This window comes from Diorhabda carinulata, chromosome 3 (assembly GCF_026250575.1).
Source record: "Diorhabda carinulata isolate Delta chromosome 3, icDioCari1.1, whole genome shotgun sequence".
NCBI classification, from domain to species: Eukaryota; Metazoa; Arthropoda; class Insecta; order Coleoptera; family Chrysomelidae; genus Diorhabda; species Diorhabda carinulata.
Window position 1 is genome coordinate 20,655,415 of NC_079462.1, and position 15,842 is coordinate 20,671,256.

General features: G+C 29.0%; 2 protein-coding genes across 4 annotated transcripts in view; one reads left to right on the plus strand and one right to left on the minus strand.

Annotated features, from left to right (window-relative positions):
• Positions 1–15,842, minus strand: part of LOC130891631 (uncharacterized) — an 89,076-nt gene that overhangs the window by 65,597 nt on the left and 7,637 nt on the right. The gene's annotated exons all lie outside the window — the stretch shown is intronic.
• Positions 1–15,842, plus strand: part of LOC130891630 (polyamine-transporting ATPase 13A3-like) — a 57,997-nt gene that overhangs the window by 311 nt on the left and 41,844 nt on the right. The window contains exon 1 of one of the 2 annotated variants that reach the window (XM_057796472.1): positions 7,686–8,444. The exons of the other annotated variant lie outside the window; for it this stretch is intronic. The gene's annotated coding sequence lies outside the window, so the exon portion shown is untranslated. Of the gene's footprint in view, positions 1–7,685; positions 8,445–15,842 lie in introns of those variants that run through there. 2 annotated transcript variants of the gene reach the window in all.

Consider the following 15,842-nt stretch of genomic DNA (forward strand, 5'->3'; position numbering starts at 1 on the left):
CTTTATTTACATATTTACACTCGTGTTGTTCGTGGGGTGAATTTATAAACACCTTCTCTTACGTCCTTAATTTATTTAAACATTATACACACACTCAACTCACTTATCAATAACACTTAACTAACTTGAATAATTTATTTAAATTTCTCGATTACTCTCTATTTATGTCTGTAGATTACTATTTATTATTTCAGAGGTGAATAGTAAAAATCCTTTATTTTGATTATTTTGATACATTTTACACTCCTCATTTACCATCGGCATATTCCCAAAAGAGCTCTCAAAGCAAAACAAATAAATAAATAGACATTTTAGGAATTATTCAAAAGTAACAATATAAATAAACCACCTGCTATAATAAAACCTTATATTAACAAAATAAAATTTATAGGTCTATTTTGTAAATTTTAATGAAACTACAAATAATTTGATTGACCACTGCTCTATAATTGTAATGTAAGAACTAAGGAAAAATTAATTTTTCATATTAGAACAAAGATCTAGTTTGATTTTATTCTTATTAATGATGAAGGTGATCTATTGATCAATATAAATACGCTAATCATCAGTGCCAATATCATATTTTGATAAAGACTTAAAGAAAAGTCGAAACGTAAATTTTATCTTTCTTTCAATACCTTCCTAGGAATTATTCAAGAGCAACAATGTAAATAAATCACCTGCTATAATAAAAACTTATATAAACAAAACATCAAACGGATTTCGGGTATTACCAACGTACATCAAAGGCGCCGCGGTTCCGCAGAATTTTAGAATTCCAATACATTTAGGCAGAGCCGGCTCCAGTGAGGAGACGCATTCATCAGAATATATTGGCAGTTGCTCTAATCTCAGCTTTGGAAAGCGTAGTGCCAAAAAAGCTTACAGAACCGCAATACATGATCATCAAATTGTTGTTTCATACCAAGGCCTCCAATAGCTTAGAGCCCATGTTTATTTAACTTTGAAAAACAATATCCTATACTGATTAGATTGGATTTCTGTGAAACGTTACAAGAAACGAAAGCCTTAGTCCCAATTTTTTAAATGTATCTGTTTTATCGATGGGGTCTCATTTACGCGACAAAAAAATTTTAATTCACATAATGCTAACTAATTAATAATAATAATGATTGATAACTTTATCAATACTAGCATCGGTTAATATTTCATAATTTTTAAATCAAAATATTTCGAAAACGGTATAAAGTATCGAATTTCATCAAGAATACCTTTTTGGTATAAAATTAAATTGTATTTAAGTTCACTTTTTACAAATTTTACTTAGGATCTAAATCTAATATTGAAAAAGTTATGTTCAATACTACTTGGTACGAACCGGGTGACTAGTGCCCTCTATGAGATTCAGACATAAAAATAAATTCAACAAACATTCGTATAAAATTTCAATATAATGTAGGTAGTTGAGGCAAAATCGTACAAAATTTGTATTTTCAACGCCCAAATAGTTTCAGTTTTCTATTTATCAGGTCTCTTCTATTTCAAAATTAGTTTTTTCAATAATTTTTGAAAGAAAGATAAAATTGACGTTTTGACTTTTCTTTGTGTGTTTGCCAAAATATGATATTGACACTGACAATTTGCGTATTTATATTGATCAATAGATCACCTTTAATATGAATAAGAATAAAATCAAACTAGAACTTTGTTCTAATAAGAAAAATTAATTTTTTATAAGTCCTTAAATATCAAATATATAGCAGTAATCAATTAAATTATTTAGAGTTTTATTAGAATTTACAAAATAGAGCTATAAATTTTATTTTGTTAATTCAAATAAAACAATTTAAATACGCTAATTGTCGGTTTCAATATCATATTTTGATAAAGACTTGAGGACAAGTCGAAACGTCAATTTTTTCTTTCTTTAAAATTTATTAAAAAAACTAATTTTGAAACAGAATAGACCTAAAATCAAGAACATTTTGATGCATTAATATATCAAAAGGTCTAAGAAATAAGAAATTGAAGAAATTTATGTATATATATATATATATATATATATATATATATATATATATATATATATATATATATATATATATATATATATATATATATTGAGTATAATTCAACTAATATTTGACAATAACATTTCATGATAATATGTTCATTTATTATTGTTATTTGATTTGACGGTTTGGTACATTTTTTGGTGTTTTCAAGAATTTGAAATAAATTTCATTAGTGATGAAATTATTGGATATTGGGAATATTGGAAGACGTAATAAAAACACTATTGTGACAAAATAAAATGAATGTTTTGCTGGCAGTTACTGAAAACCCACACACACTAGTGTAAGGAGTATCTCCAGCGAACAAGAAATGCACCCTGAACTCATTTACTCGCAATGGAATTAACTGAAGTTAAGTTTGAAGAAAAAACTAGCTTTTTGTAAGTGAGCTTTACGAAAAAATAATCAACAGAGAGACTTTTTCGACTATGTTCTATTTGGAGAAGAAGCCAAGTTTAATAAGCATAGTTGTATTAACATGCAAAATTTTCACTATTATTCAGTATCACAAAGTGATACACGGTCAAACTAGGGGGTCGATAAATAAGTGGAGAGGTATTATTGGTAAATATGCAGTAGGACCATTTTTTGAGGAAAATTTAAATACTGATCTGTATTTAGTTAATCAATGCAGTGGAGAATGAAGCTAAGAAAACGAACACACCCTATCATGACAATACTTACAAAATATTCAAGGAAATTTCCAACAATATACTGAGGAACAAATGTAAGCAGGATAAATAAGAAAAGAAAAAGGCATGAATGACTGACGAGATTTTAGATCTTATGGATGCACGACGAAAAAATAAAACTGTTAACGAACCCAAATGTAAATAACTAAATGCAGAGATAAGACAAGCTAAATCTGACTGGTTTTCAAGAGAGTCTACAGATATTGAGGAATTGGATAAAAGACACGACTTAATGGAAAGAATATATAGAAAATGTATTAGATGACGATAGGAAAGAGGTACACAGAATAAAAGAACCACTGGTTGGCCCAGATATAACAATAGATGAAGTCAGGAAAGCCAATGGAAAAGCTCCTGGGGCGGATAGAATTCCTACAGAATTGCTAAAAACTATTGAAACCAATTCGAAATCGACTTTTATCACACTGAATAAAAAATCAAACGCTAAAGAATGTGAAGATCACCGCACGAAAAGTTTTATCAGTTATGTATTGAAACCGTTCAGTAACAATAGAGTACAAAACAGACCTTGAAACTTCTGGAAATTCCGTAGACAAAGCAGTAATGGTGAAACTGCGGTTTCCTTTAATCATTCGGTCATCTCGTTGAACCAGGTCATCTGAAACGACATATTTGCGTCCTTACCCCCATTGATCATGCACATCAATACGGCTATCTTTAAACTTTCGACGCCATTCACGCACAATACCGTCACTCATAAAGTTTTCCCCATACATACGACTCATTCTCCGATGGATTTCTGCAGCACTATTTCCTTCAGCCTGTAGAAAACAAATCACACTTCGCAATTCACACTTGGCGAGAGCATGAATAATGGCGGACATGTTTACGTGGCTGTAGCATAACGCCGACTGACGCCTGAATGTAAAAAATGGCGGAGTGTGTAGTGCGAGAGCTTCGCAGTCGCCTACAGTGCAAGCTCGCTTTCCTCTGCCCGCGTATCGTCGGCACGGAGCGATCGGAGGTTGAAGAAAAAACGACTCTCGTAATATAAAATTTTGTCGATTTACTAATAAAATTGTAGAATTTTTTTACGACACTAAAGGTTATATATCTCTGTCTTATGACGGTGCGCCTGCTCACGCTAATTAATTAATTGATTGTAAACTGAATGAACTATTTCCTGGGAGATGGATCGGAAGAAACGGTTCAGTACTGTGACCACCAAGGTCACTAGATTCATTTTGCTGTATTCACATTAAGAATGAAGTGTACAAAATACCTCCAACAACAAGGAATGACATGATGGTGAGAATATGGAAAAAATTTCAGAATGTTTCTATAAAAATGCTTCGTAATGTGAGTAACTCTTTTAATTATCGCTTTCAAGCATTCGCATTCGCTTTCAAGGTCTGAAGTAAATAGGATAGTTTTTTTTCGTTTCGTTCCTGTAATTTATTTGTGATATACTCGTTTTTTCTGTGTATTTGCTATTCAACCTCTACACTACCAAACAGCAATGATAAAATGTCAATGTCAATGATAAAATGTCAATTTTTGACAAATACATCATAACCAATTCACCATTAATTGTTAAATAATTAGATACGGGTACATAATCATTGTTTTGCACAGAAAAATCAAAATATATCAAGAACTAATAAGTTTAGATATAAATGTGCTTGATAATAGAGGAAGTATGTTGGAATTACTTCTTGATACTCTCATCATACAGGGTTATTCTTTTAAAAAAACCGTCAAAAGAATATATTTTTATTTTGGTTCACCCTGATTCAAATTCAGTGAATATTAACGGGATAAATTTTCCAGAATTTTCACAACTTTTCGAATGCTTTGGTCGCAACAGATCTGCATTCTTAAATTTCTCTTACATTGTACAAGGTATTGTACTTGTACGATTTTTATGGAAAATTGGTTATAACTTTTCAAATACCCCGTAAAACACATCACAACTATATATTATTTTATTGGGGAAGTTTAGGTGATTAGAAATATGCAATAAAATATAGGGTGTTTCATTCAAAAAAATGTAACATTGATATAACACAGCATTCTGGAACACCCTGTAAGATTGTAAATAATTTTGTGAATAATGTGAATCTCAAATTTTCAAATTGTTTTCTCGAAGGATAAAGGAGGCACTGAACTTTATCACACTAATCAATGATATGATAAATTTTAATAATTATCACTGATGTAACCAATTATTATAATCTGTATAAGCCAACACTGTTCCATTATTTGTGTTTTATACATTCAGAAAAAACTTTTAATACTTAAAACTCAATCAATCAAATTATTGTATAGGTTTGTGATTTAAATTACATTCATACACTTCTATTGCGACTTATACGTATTTATAAGTACTGATTGAATTATCCAAAAATATATTTATAATGACTGAACATTCAGATTGTATTCCGAAATATTTACCAGTACCTCAACCATAGGCAATACTGACATGAATTAACGTCATGTTATATTGGTGAGAAAATTTTTACACGAAGAGTTTTTGGGTTAACTTTTCTTTTTAAAATTAACTAGCATAAAAAAAAAATTTGGACGATGGTTTATTTTCATAATCGATTGTAAAATTCATTTTTGCTATCTTTAGATTGTACAGGTTGTCCCTGTTAAAGTTACGGATTGTTAACCATTGGACATAAGCCGCTCCTGGTCTTCAGATAAGCACACAACATAGACATACGTAATCATCCATAAAAAATTCATAATGTTTGACTGTATAATTAAGAAAATATACTTGAATATAAGATCTGATTACGCAGCTCTCAAGGTCTATAACTCAGAAACGAGAATTTTTTATGTTACAGCTTTATTTTCACAACATCTACTCACTCCAAAATTTTTTGCATCAAGTTATTATATTATATTAGTTTATATGGGTAGAGTAAGTGACAGGTTACTAAGGCTTGCAATTTTTGTAAAGTAATAAAAATAAAAGGTTTTTGTAGATTGAACTAAATTTGAAATTTCCACCAAAAACGGAACGCCATGTTCACAAACTCTAACTAAAATGTCGTTGTAGTTAGGATCTGCAATCAGCTCATAGGTGATCTACCTGATCATTTTTCATATTTTTCGAAAACCAACCACAAAGCATGTGGATGCATATCCGACCACTATTGGTGCACATTCATTTTTACTTGAGAAAGTAGCTTATTTCACACATTTACTAAAAAATTAAAAAACATTCATATATTGAAATACTTCTTTTTCTTATGTTATATATGGTCTCGAACGATAGAGGAAATACGCGAATACAATATTAATCTGGCTGGGCGCCGAAATGCAAAAGGCCAAATTTAAGAAGACTGAAGATGTAAACAATATGATTTTTTGAGGTTATATTAGTGTTTGCAATAAAAATTGAAAGTTTGATGTGATTTGTGTTCAAATACATACTAGTGTCTGCAAGATAATTTAAACGTTAAAATGAAGTGTTATTACTATTACTGGGTAATGTATAAAATAGTTGAATGAAAATTTATTCTCCATAGTGAAGGAAAACATTCTTCATGACTGTCTTGATTTTACAAGTAAGTTAAAAAAAATATATTTCATAATCATTCTTTTCGTTTTTGACATCTCTACTTTTACAAAATAAAAAATATTTTGTACGATTTTTTAACTTTTGAGCACACGTGTTTATATACTTTTCAACACATGTGTTGAAATAGTTCTCAACACATGTGTGATATTGTTTAATTGACTTTCTTATTTAAAAAAATACGTATTTTCTAAGAATTTTTTTCGTGGTTGTAGGAAAAATAGTTTACACAACTCGTTGGAAAGTGTATTTCGCACTCGTTACGTTACAGCACTCGTCACTACGCGGTTCGTGCAAAACAGTATCTGGTGCGAAATGTATCACTTTCCTAACTCGTTATGTAATATACCAATACATATAGCTCATTAACCCAACATTAAACATCAACGTGATAATCAGAGCGCTGTTTCAAATATATCGCCGATGTATGACGAATATAAACTAAGTTTATGATGAAGGCAAAGCGTCTTGATTCATGGACACCATTATTAGCGTAATTTCTGGAATACACGCTAAATTATCAAGCTACATTGCTACAACTGATGTCACTTCTGCATTGTGACTACAAACATGGTATATTTTAGTAAATTTGAAGAAATTTAACCTGCTTACATTTGAAGAACAAAACATTGGTCTTCATGTGAGACTGAATGATTATGGATATTGATTTTAGCTTCTTTCTCTCTAGATGAAAGTAATGAAGCTGCTTTTCAATGATTTTATGTTTATACAATTAAAATCAAATATGAAATTTTTACCTTTATCTTTAATTCTAAATAACAATTGATAAACAAACTATATATGAAGATAAAACATATAACTTAAGATTCTGAATTAAATGACAATTGACATTTTATTGTTTCACTCCGAAAAAAGCCAAAGTTGGTAGTTATACTTGAGCTTCATTATACTATATTTGCTGAGAAATAATCACGAAAATATTGCTTGCTACAGTTTTTCATTAAATATATGAATTAGAAAACGTAGGTATATGGTACTTATTTATAATATAATATAAAATAATCTCATTTGCTATTTATAACATGTAAAAAGTAAAATACACGTATTTTAATGATTAACTTATCACCTTCCACTTTTTTAATTATGTCCCAATAAAATTTAATTTCATGTGTAATGTTTTTTTTGTTTACTATGATAAACTTATGAATAACAAATCAAATACATGATATTAAGTAGTGACGTAGTAATTATTCATTTATTATGAGGTAGTATTCAATTAAAAACATAAAACTTATCTTCTATCAACTATATGTTCTAAAATTTCTCGCTAGTGACGTAATCCCATGACATATAGTAAGGGATTCGATGTCACCTTAACTAACTATATACCTTGGTTTGCTCCACCTCTTCTTATCCCTACCTCATATCCGTTTATGATGAACTTGCGCGAATTTAAAAAATCCTTGCAGTTGCAAAATCGTTTTGTGAGGGTGTGATCTAATTTTGATCATTTGCTAAAATATTTTCATGCAAATTGTTTAAATTCGGAGTGTTCAATGCGACGATCTAAAATTCGTCTTAAATTAAACATCTTGCAGTGAACGAAATCGGTGCTAATAAGTGGTTACTCAGGTCTGGAAATATCAGTCTATAACATTCAGAATCGTTAATAAATCTCGTGATTGTTTAATAATCAGTTGTAAAATGAAGATTTATAAAATGTCTACGTTAAATTTAATTATTAGAAGCTCTAAGACTGGTAGTAAATTTAATTTTTGTATTTAAAAAAAAAAGAGAAACTGCAAAGTGAGGTTAGTTTTTTTTTAACTTTTTCTAAAGAACTGTGACGTTGATTTTAAGGAAAAAATAGAAGCTGTGACTCATCTTAAATTGTATAAACTTCGATTAGTATAAACGCGAAATTGATACTTGAATTTACGATTAAATGTTATCACATTCGACTATTATGCATACAAGTGATATTAATGAATTTATTGAAGTATTTTGTACAATAAATTTGAACAAGATAATTGGAATTTGCACCAATAAGATGCAGAATGTGGAATCATCTTTTGAGACATCTAGCATTGGTTATCGAGCAAAAAATGATCCTGGAGACTGACATCTGTTTGGAAGATACTTATATCATGGATATATGACATTTACTTGATATCACTTTCCACTTGGATGATTCAGATTTTTTATGTAAGTATCACACTTCAATTATAGCTTGGAAGTATATGGATACCTTTATGCTTGAAGTATTCTAAAATACATGCTTTATCCAATACTTTAAGGTTATATCTATACACTTCCCATTTTGAATGATATGAATATTGCAGATAACTAAACATTTTTATTGTAGATTTAATGTTTATTTAACCTTATTAGCTTCTGTATGAACATTTTTTTAATATTCTGATATATCAGCACTTGAAAAAGGACTTTTGTCTCATAATATTTTATTGCACATTTTAAGTGCTTAAATGAACATTAAACAGAAAGAGCTAGTTTTAACTCCAGATATATTCAATTAAATTATTTGATGGTGATATTTATTTTTGTCATATTTTTGCATAGTTTTATAATATACTAGGTATTTGTCAAAAGTATATATATATTAATAACAGAAAAATAACACTTGTTACATTGTAAAGTAGAAATGTTCAATATTTGCGAATGATATATTCGGAATTTAAAGCTCAGTATGTTTACATAATTAATAACTACTAATGATAAAATGAAAATTGGTATAAACATATAATAATCTAAAATGTATACTGTATATCAGTAAATTTATTTTGAAGGATACACTGTTAATCTTACTTTTAAAAATAAACTTCACTAATAAATTGAATGGATAGAACAAACAGAACAATAGTGACTTCCAATTAAATGAATTAATATCTAGACACAAAAATTATGAATTGAATGAAATGGATATAATGGATTTGTATAGCATGTGACTTAAAAACGATAAATAATTGACCAAGGAATGTGTTATTAAAAACAGTTCAATTTAGTTATTTATTATTTACAAATTAATGTTTCACTTATCCTAATATTTCCATTACTATTACAATTTAAAAAATACTTGAATATCTATACGAAGCAGAACTGGTCAACTGTTTTAGCAATACTTCCATTTAAATCAGATTTACATACGAAAATTAATTATTAATATTCACTATTCAAGTTATAAGATATAGGGAATTAAAGGAAATGGACTTTAATGATGTGTTTTCACCTACATCTATATTGATGCATGCCTCCGCCAAATATCTTCTACAGTTACAATATCGAGACCTTTTTCGAAATGTTTTGGCACATGACTTGGAAGGTCTAAATTCTAAATAACCATTGATATATGAGTCTTACAGTGATCCTAATATTTGTAAATAAGTAAAAGAAGATCTTAGAACAATAAGATATATTGGTAATTATCTAGATTAGGTTAAACCCTTCCGATTTTGTTAAAATTTTAGTATGTTATAGAAAAAATTACGCTGAACAAGTATATATATATATATATATATATATATATATATATATATATATATATATATATATATATATATATATATATATATATATATTGCGACCAATTTTTTATACTGTCCTATTCTGTCCTTCTTTTATTTCTTTCAACTGTTAATTTAAATATTACAATCACTGAAAAATTATTACAATTATTTGATTCTTCAAACGAAAAAAATACCTGAAGGAATGGTTTCCACGTCTTATAAACAGAGAGAAAAAAAGACTTTATTGACAAGAAATTGTTACAATCTGTAGACAAAAGCTTGTAAAAACTAAAAAACAAACAAAAATAAGTAAATAAAGATAAACCAAATAAAATAAAATTTCATTATACACAAAAAACCGATGAATAACAAAATTATAGGTAGTAGTAATAGGTAATAATTAGTATATAAGTCCATAGCAAAATTAAACCGGTATGCAGCATGCCTAGAATTGAATATTATTATTAGAATAGAAGTCGTTTACAGAGTAGAAGGCACTTTCCACTAAATATACCCTCAAAGAATTACGGAATGCGGGAAAAGATGATATAAATTTGATTTCAATTAGCAAGTGATAGTGCATATTTTACATTTTAAAATATCGAGACCTTAACTAACTCTGAATATGGAGTAGGTAGGTAAAACTCGTGCTCCACATTCCTAAGTGGATAGCCATGCAACGACCTTTCTGAAATTGGAGAAGCGTGCTTACGAATTAGGCAAACTGAGTCAAAGATAAATAAGGAAAGAAGAGTCAGAAGTTTTAATCTTTTAAAAAAGTCCCTGCAGTGTGCCCTGCTGTTTAGTCTCAGTAAATATCTAACAGCTTTCTTTTGTAGTTTGAAGATTTGCTCAAATTGGGTCGCACCACACCTACCCCAGAAGGGAAGGGCATATTGGAGATGCGATTCAATATGAGGATAATAAACTGTTAAGGAGGTGGATAAAATCAAGTTCTTTGTAACCTGATCTCAGCTAACTCTTATTTGAAGGAATTGTCCACATATTTTCTCTATAACATACTATAATTTTAACGAAAGATAATTACCGATGAATTATTAGAACAAACTAGAACTATAAGCTCTGGAGTCTGGAGGAAACATGAAAGTTTATAAAATTAGTAGATAAGGAAAATTTTTAGAATGCCAGATATTTATTTACAAAACATGAGTTTATTTACTGATTGCAAGTGCAAGGCTTCTGTAAATATTTTTGGGTAGATTGTTGCTAAGTACATGTTATTACAAAAAATATGTTAATTTTATGAAATTGTTCAGAACTTAGTATTTACAAGTAACAGATGAATTTTTTTTTTGGGTTAGCTAATTCGGTACTTAGGCATAACAAATTCGTTGCATTTTACTGATTAGTGATGTAAAATCCACAGACAGCTTTAAAAAAATTTGAATGATATGGCACTACTGTTGATGTTAATTTTTTTTAGACTTTATTTGTATTTCAGTTTAATGTGAAAAATAACAAGAAAATATCAAATCCTAAAAAGTTTAAACTAAAACTCGTCTACAAAAGTTGTGTTTAAACTTAAGTAAATCTCCACATGAAAGGAGAATGGTTCTTCCTTCTCGATTTTACGACTGTTATATTTGAAGATAAAACATGTATTCCATTTATGTCTCTGCCAAAGTTGTTGCCGATCTGCGTCTGAAGATACTTTATATTATAAAAATCAATGTGGGTTAGGTTATGGCACTACAGCTTTGATTTTTGTAACATCTCTAGATGAAATGAGATGACATAATGGCTTACGGTTACGCTGTGGTTAGTGGCTTTTGGTGAAATTCATTTAATTCACAAATTTCTGTAAATAAATAGAAAGATGGCGTTCTTTAGACCATGAGCAAATCAAGACAATGAAATTGCACAGTGTAATGAGAATAAAAACAGGTATGAATTTAATAATAAAGAGATTTAGATATACTAACACAGCAAGTCATTTTAAATATATTCGAATATTTAGAAAAGGAATATATTCAGCAATCTGGAAATGCAATCATGATAAGAATAATAAATTTATAAAATGAGGTATCTCTATGGTATATAAAACAAAATTGTCGGCAAGGGTTTTTATAATCTGCAATTGATATTGGAAGAACTTTAACTCATTGTTATTGTGACACTTGGCGCATTGCGCAGAATCTGGTAGTACTAAAGATGTGTCACTATTAAATCCTGAAAACATAATTTCAAAGTATACATTGGAGGGAAAATGTTAATTTTGAATTTTTTTGGGATACGGCACTATTGAAATAGGAGTGCGACATTAAATCGCATGAATATTTTTATGTATGTACTGTTGTATTTGTGACGTTTGCAAAATTCCAGTATTCTTAAAACTGAAAATGTTTACGTATTTGATCAATTCAAAAAATATTAAACAGTATATTGTTTAAATACTAATTTTATACTTCTGGATTTTACCAATGTCTTCAATATTATAATAATCATTTTTATTATTCAATACCTGGAAATTATTGAATTTTAATTGTTTACATTTCTTATCACATTGTGAACTACCTGCTGGATATTTTTTCACTTACTTAATTGTTTATAAATAGAAGCAGGTATTTCCAAACACCAATATACCAAACTATGTTTATATTCCCGATATTAACTTGCTAACTATTATAATATAGTTGTTTCATAATCAATATGAATTTATTTTGTTTTCAACTGACATATTAAAGATAGTACTAAATAACATAGCAGGACTGAATAATTTCCTATACATGTGGTAGTTCTGTAATCATTTTACTTTTTGTGGGAATATTATAATCTTCTGTTAGACTTAAATATGTCACATTAAATTTTAAAACAAGGACATTACATAATTTGCACAAAAAAATGTTAAGTAATTAAGAAATTTGATGAACTTTGAAATGGTTATAGCTCTTCCAATATCAATTGCAGATTATAAAAACCCTTGCAGACAATTTTGTTTGATCTATCATAGACGTAGATACCTCATTTTATAAATTTATTTCTATAAATACTTTTTAAAAATATGTATTTCTTTTGCGAGAAAGTATTCTTTAAAAGGCAATTGAATCATTTTAAATTGTAATCCTACTTGGAACTTACAAAAAAATCATTATTATATAACTTGCTACAACTGAATATTTAATTATAAAACGGAAATAGACGAGTAAAATAGACCTGTCTGTAAGGAAGTTTGGTTTAAACAGGATACCAGACCTTAACTGAGCCCTATTTGTACCCCAATCGTTTTTTTTTTTTGGAAAACAAAATTTCAAAGCAATAACCATATAGGAGAAACTCACTTTGAACAATAAATCGATGTTAGTTATAAATTATGTAACAATATTTATACAGGATGTTTCGAATCTCTCAGGAAATGATTCTATAGGTAAATATAAGGAAAAAAGTTGGTATAACAAAACTTCTAAAAACGCTTCGTAAGTGAGTTAGATAGATTTCGCCCGGATTCCTGATCCACCAATAAAAGGAAGCCATATTGGAAATTGGCATACAAATTTGTTTGGTCTATACGTATTTTGACCTGAAAAATTGAATAAAATAGGTCTCAGATCCGTAACATCGTTAAATGTAAGGTTATTTACACAATTCACTCATATATGTTTTGATTTTCAATCAGTAAAATAAATAAATTTTCAACTTGCATTTACTTTTTATTGTGGGTGTAGACATCATTCTCTTCAGAATTAAATTTTTGTTTTATTTGAAAGTCTAATGCATCTATTAGGCATTAAACGAAGTTATTTTACTCCAAACGTAAAAAAGTGTATTTTGGAGTTGATTTTTTTGTGTTTTACGTCAGTTAACAAAAAATATTACAGTTACATATCTGAGACCTATTTTATTCAATTTTTCAGGTCAAAATATGCATAGACCAAATATCTATCGCTCACTATAACTCGCTTACGAATCGTTTTTGGTAGTTTTGTTAACCAATTTTTTTTCCTTATATTTACTTACAGAATCATTTCCCGGGAGATTGGAGAGCTATTCCGAAACACATAACACAATTATTCTTTCTTAATTATTCTGCACTATTGAAGCCTAATTAGTAATGTTTTATCTTTAGAAGATTAGTTTGTGCAAAAAATCTGTGTTAGTTATATTTTTATAAAGCAAAATATCAATAATTAGAAGTCAACAATTCTATGATAGGAATTACAAATGCTCTGTCAGTTTCAAATTTGGCTTGAGCAAAAAATCTATTTATTATTTGGTATTAGGAGTAATAATCAGAAAACTATACCTACTTCATCAAATTGACCTTTACCTAGAGATCCTACATAAACATGAATGTAAATGATGGAAGACCATAAACCAAGTTTGCTAATGTCGTGTGCCAAAAATTTGCACTTTTTGAATAACTAGTTATGGTATAATTTCTGAGTGGCAAATATATATTATTATACATAGAGAATCGAATTGAGCTAGGTAGTTTCAATATTTACTGAATATCATTTTCTATTTGCTGTTCATTTCAAAAAAATATATTAGTTTACATCTACAACCATCGATGTTCCAATGAATATGGGTTTTGTTACTTGTACACTCTAATACAGAGTGAAGTATTGTCAGAATTACTTATATACAAAGACATTACAACATAAGGGAAAATGTTTCCTTTGTAAATCTCGTATAATTTGAATTGAAGTGGGAAAGAGAAAGACAGATCTCTTAAGCTAGCTGACAACATTGTTAACATATTTGTAGAGACTCAAATTCAACAGTATTATTAGGGTATTGAATCTACAATGTCTTATTAGTACTTTCTGAATCCAGTTCAGTAACTTCCCTGAATTCCAGAAACTTTATGAAAGTGCATGAATTTCCCACAAATGTTCCTTGAATGACGTAGGTGAGTACTAAGAAAGGATTTTGAAAAATTCAATCACTAAAGGTGAAACTTTGTTATAGTAAGAAGTAATAATTTCAAACCAGTTAATAATCGTTATTGATAGCGATAAAAAGTATACACACTAATTTTTAAAAACTATCGTTTAAAAGGGAATCAAAGGAAATTGTATTTTTTATAAACTTATTCAGTATTAAATCTTTATCCAAATTATAATTTTTTCTTAGCTATTAATACATAAACTAGAAAGAACACCTATTAGTAATTTTTAAGTTATTATTTATAAAGATTATACAAAACTGCGGAAGAAATTGCTAGAAACAAACAAAATGTTGTTAAAAAAGAGAAAATTTATATTTAGCTGATAGGTGATCTACGTGAAACTGGTAATAGTTTCAGAAAAGTTCTTTAGTTGGCATTTGTTAAAAACTATTAGAAAATTGCATATGTAACTCAACAGCAAGAATATGCATAGATGCTTCGATGCCTAGAAGCTATGATATTACCAATAATAGTCGATTAGTTAATCTACATTTAACTTTTATTTGCAAATAAACTGCTTTCATTACGCAAAATTTGTTTATATGACACTAATAATTCTCTTATAAATAAAAAATTGTTATAAGGTCTGTAACCAATTATTTCTTCGGATAAACTTGAAAATACAGGTATATTAAGCTGAAGGAGCCATTTTGGATAATTGATTTTGTTTCTCCAGCCGCTCCGGAGAAATACCATTTGGCTACACATGTCGAAAGCGACAGAAGCTAGCGACACGGACTCTGCGATATTTTATTGGTTTAAGGTGGCTTTATCTAAAATTCCAAAACTCACATGTCGAACTCACTCTTGCGACTTACTTGCAGAATTAAATTACGGTAAATAACCATCTTCAAGCAACAAATTAACAAGCAAAATATGCCGTCAAGTCTGCCTAGTAAACTATTTCCGCCGTTGAGATCTCGCACAGTGGCTACCGTAGATTAATACCACAAGAGTAAGCGGTGGGTTTGACAGACAGGAGGCTTTTTAATTATACCATCATAAAACAACAAAATTTACCGCCTTGTTCATGTCGCCAGCTCCGTAACTGAATACTGCAAGTAGTCGCGATGCTGAGTTTGACTTGAAGATGTTGAGTTTTGCAATTTTTCGATAAAGCCGCCTTGAAGCGATAAAACAATACAACACGTCTCTTAGCTCATGTCCCTA